The sequence below is a fragment of the Struthio camelus genome, chromosome 15 (genome assembly GCF_040807025.1).
Source record: "Struthio camelus isolate bStrCam1 chromosome 15, bStrCam1.hap1, whole genome shotgun sequence".
Taxonomy (NCBI): Eukaryota; Metazoa; Chordata; class Aves; order Struthioniformes; family Struthionidae; genus Struthio; species Struthio camelus.
In genome coordinates this window covers 20141202-20145842 of record NC_090956.1, presented here as the reverse complement: position 1 = coordinate 20145842, position 4641 = coordinate 20141202, and the positions used below count along the sequence as shown (strand labels likewise).

Sequence of the window (4641 nt, the reverse complement as noted above, 5' to 3'; positions counted from 1 at the left end):
TGGAGCACTGGTGGCCATTCAGCAGCTTCCACCAGGAAGGATAGGCAGGATGGCTGTACTCTCAGACCCACTTTCTCTTAACATGTGACAGAAAACCCCACTGGAGGGACAGTGTCACCCAGAAACAGACTGGTCAGCTTGGGAGCATTGCTTGGATCCCACAAGACATGGTCACATATTTTTATTAGTTGTAATCTCTAATCCAGGTCTCAATGACTGATAGGGTCACATTGTGTTTGGTACTGTCTTTCCAAGCAGGATCGAGGTGGCATATAAAGCCACCTGCCAGTTCTTTACACAAGGGGAAGAGAAGAAAGAAGACAACTGCAGCTCATGCAGCTCTCCATCCAACTTCCCTGCAGTGTCCCCAGGTCCTGAGGTCTGATCCTAGGGGTGGGGGGTATATCTTCCAGTTCTGCAGAGCAAAGTCCTGTCTGAGGAATCACAGAATCACAGAATGGTTGAGGTTGGAAGGGACCTTTGGAGATCATCTAGTGCAACCCCCCCTGCTCAAGCAGGGTAACCTAGAGCAGGTTGCCCAGGACCATGTCTAGACAACTAGATATCTCCAGGAATGGAGACTCCACAACCTCTCTGGGCAACTTGTTCCAGGGCTCAGCCACCCTCACAGTCAAAAAGCTTTTTCTTTTATTCAGATGGAACTTCCTGTGTTTCAGTTCGTGCCCGTTGGCTCTTGTCCTCTCACTGGGCATGATGTTTTGGCCTCCTGATGAGTAAATGTTCCTCCTCACTCAAGCAGTAAAGGTTTGACACGTCTTTCAGCTTGCAAGGGACATGCCAGCAGCCCCCAAAACACTTTGTTACAAACAGCAAGGAAGCCTCCAGGTTCAAGGAGGGCAGTGCATGTTAGACATGCTTTGCAGTGGTAGTGTTAGAGGCAGCACTAACTAGTCTAGAGATGTCACAACAGCCTGCGGTATAGATTAGCTATAAAAGAAAGATCCTGTTAACTGCAGGGAGGGAGCTCAGAGAAGTCTCTGTCATGACAGCAGAACACACATTTGGGGAGTGCTAGTCCCCACACAGGCTCAGACCACACAGGTCCTCTGACTGCACTGCTGAGGGGATGTAGGCCCCCTGTACATATGCATGCAAGGCACTCGCGTTTGGCATGGGCCACACACAGCTCCCCATGGTTGAGGCCTTGGCCTTGGCAACAGTAGCATCTTTGCAACTGTTATTGGAGCTGGTTAGAGCACAGCCCGGCACCCTCACCCTTCCAATGGTAGCATAGGTGCAGTCAGAGACCTGGTGCACAGTATGGTGGTGTCAATGTAGGTGATGTAGTAGAGCCATGCTCTGTGAAGCTGAGCATTGCTTCCAGGATGCCTGAAGATGTTCTACCAAGGCAATCTCTAGCAATGTTTGTGTGTACGTATCTGGATGTACAGCAGAGTAAGCTCGCTCTTTGTACAAACTGTCAGCAATGAAAGTAAAACCAATAAACACTGAGCTCTTAATGCCTCTTGCCTGGTTTAGTCAGCGAACTGAAGCCTCTTTGCCCATCTCTTCACTTTGCCTCCTCACACCCTCTAGCCCACCCACATCCCTGGAGGCAGCCCAGCTGCCCCCCAGATCATGGCGCCTGCAGCCACAGCTGACCAGCAGGGCACAGTGCCCATGGCTATGGCCCACCCGCTCCTGCTCCTGCCACCACAGCCACTGCCACAACCAGGCACTGACCCATGCTGACCATTACAGTTATTAATGCTGCGGCTATATTACTGGATCACACTATGTCTGGCCGCATCTCCAGCTTTCTGCTGGGTCTGGTGCTATGTATTCTCCCATGGCCAGCACAAAAGGCCAAGGAACTGCCGTCCCTAGTGGTCTGCCATTGGGTAGGAGGTGGTGGATGTGCCACCTTCATGGCCCTTCCAGTGGTGGGTGAAGGAACTCACCCCAAACACCTTCCTAGGCAGCTTTGCCATCCCAAAGCAGGGCTGTGCTGGAGCCAGTTTAACCCAGGCCTGTTCCTGCATGGGTGCTACTGGCACTCCTTGGCCAAGATAACACCTTGGGTGAGGAGGAGCTCCCACTCATTTCCAACATGCCCAGGATCAGCCATCCCTGACCCCTGCATCTTCCCAAGTCTCAGCCTGAGATAAAACCCTTTTGCCCAGGTACAGAATTGGCCAAGCTTCAGAAACTTTAACAAAGGTAAGTGAGAGAAAGAAAACAGCTTCCTCTGTTGAGGGTGTATTTTTGACATAAGAAAAACACCTCCTCATAAGGCATCTGGGCCTTCCAGGTTTTTCCTGCCTTTAATAGGCTCAGCCAACAAAGGTTATTCAAAATATAGGCAGGAAATATGTTCTGACAGCATGGTATGTTTTCCTAATTAAGAAGTGGTTAAAAGTTTTTGTACAGCTGTAAACATTTGACCCATAGAGAGTCTGCCTTGTCAAAGCTACATGGTGGCCTCTGTTAGGAGCCCCGCAGCTCAGGCTGGGAATTCCCAGTGGTCCCATGCCTGGCCTTGGGCTTCCCATTATAGCTCAGATGACAGGTCCTTATGGTACTTTTCTGTCATTTGCTCCTAGCAAGGGGATTGAGAAGTGATTGGTCATTGGTGGTCTTTGAAAGATAACTATGTGCTAGAAGTGAACTGCACTTCTAGCTGACTGCATGTGAAGCCAGGAGTTGGGGCGGTGTAGCTTGCGGTTCCCTTCATGGGCTGGCTGCTGAGATCTCAAACAAAGTAAAAGGAGAGTGAAAAAGCCCAGAAGCCTCTTGGTGCCAGAGCTGCATATTGCAGCCCACACGTGGGCTGAGCTCTCTCTCACATGGGAGAACTCCATAGGATTTAGGAAAAGGGAATTGCAACAATGGCTGACCTGCCAGGACACAGTGGACCCACTAGGCCTAACGCAAAGAGATTTTTGTTAGCCAGTGAGTTCCCTTAGGCCATTTCACCTGAGCAAGCAGGGGTCCTTGTAGTGGCTGTTGCTTCTGCCCTAGCAACAAGCGCAGGGGTCATTCCATGGACTCCTCCTCCATCGTTAGGTTGTTTTTCCTTGTTATCAGGAATATTTCCAAGCAGAGCCACATCCTCATTTCATTTATCTGAAGCACAGCTGATGCTTCCCCCTCTCCTCTGAGACACCTCATCCCATCTCACCTCTCCTCAGGTCAATGGGTAGTGCCTCTTCCCACCTGAGTAAGGCTTGGCCCCAAAGGTCTCTCATCTTTGAGGCTGCTCATTTTCCACCCAGATTTTCTTCCCAAACTCCATGGCTCATCTGTCCAGGTGCTCTTCCAGGATCACAGTGTACAGGGCCTAGAGTAGGTTAGAAAGTATGGATATAGATACGGCTATGCCCAGACCACCCAACCAACAGATACAGACACCCACAAAAATGGTGAGAACTCAAGCTACCCTGTGCTACGGCCAAGAGTTCCTCTTCATCACAGGTCCATATCCAGACAGACTGGTCACAAAGTGAATTTGGGCATCTGCAAGAAGGCAGAACAGCCATGGTAAAAGTCATACACGTGAAGCATGGCCCCAAGTCCTGCCCCAACACGCCAGACGCTCCTCTGCAGCAGGCAGCAGAATCACAATCTCCATCCAGCAGCAGGAAACGGTGACCTGACTCACTCTGCATCACGTAGCATGTCGGGAATACAGCCCAGGAGTCCAGCACTGCAGATCCCTCCTCTAAATCTAGCTGGGAATATTTACCATTTAAGCTGCCTTGATTAGCTGGAAAAGCTTTGAGGAGGGTTCAGCCAACTGCTAATTGAAACCAGTATTTTGTAAATGCCTTAAGCTTTTATTGTCTGGGGGCCTGAATCTCCCTCACTGGGTCCCTGCTCATTTTGTTGGCCAGCAGCCCCTCTTGGCAGTGGCTCAAGGGAGGCTCCCTTCACCTTGTGGGGCCTTTATTACAGGAAGTCTGGTCTTTTGTCCCCAAATCCCCCCCAAGTCCCCCCTTCTTCTGCTTCCCCATAGGCTGGTGGGCTACAGCACAGCTGCAAAGGACAAAAATGGGTCAACTGAACTTTCCAAGGGCCCAGGTCATGCTCTCCACGAGAAGGATGGGAGCTTCTAAGTACACTGTCTAGTAGTGGGTAAAAGAAACATCAGGGCTGAGCCCTCAGCAAGGCAAGGTGCGCAGAAGCTCAGAGTGGGCCTGGGACTAATTCCGAGTATGACGGGAAATCACTTGTTTCTGATTGCACCATTTAGATCCCAGAAAAACAGCCTTTCACAAGGATGACTCAAGGTGTTCCCCTTGTGAAAAGCTTTCCATGGAACAACTTTTCCATGTTCATGTCTAATTCAAGAACTCATGACTGCATAAACACAGTATCTCCAAGATGTGATAGTTAGACTTAATAAACCCTATCAGGAGGAATATTGGCTTTCTGCTCTCATCACTGGATTACTGTACAGACAGTAGAGATGTCTGGAGACTTGGGGACAGCACTAGCGTTGGAGAACTCAAGCTCAGCTCCTCGTCTCAGCATAACGTGCTGGAGCAGCAGATTAGACAAGTCAAAATGCTATCAGATCAGAACAGTTCCCTGAAGCACCTGTAGCATGGGAACAGAAACTCATTTCACAGCGATGTGGAGCAGAAACCAGCCACCATGACAAGGTCTCCGTTTAGGGGA

The 4641-nt window shown here is 50.1% G+C and overlaps 1 long non-coding RNA gene across 1 annotated transcript; it reads right to left on the bottom strand.

Annotated features, from left to right (window-relative positions):
• Positions 1-253: 253 nt before the first annotated feature.
• On the bottom strand, positions 254-3906 carry LOC104142253 (uncharacterized). The gene is made up of 3 exons (XR_693679.2): positions 3401-3906; positions 3143-3301; positions 254-434 (listed from the first exon to the last, which is right to left on the bottom strand). It is a non-coding gene; the product is annotated as an uncharacterized lncRNA (long non-coding RNA).
• Between the last annotated feature and the right edge of the window lie 735 nt (positions 3907-4641).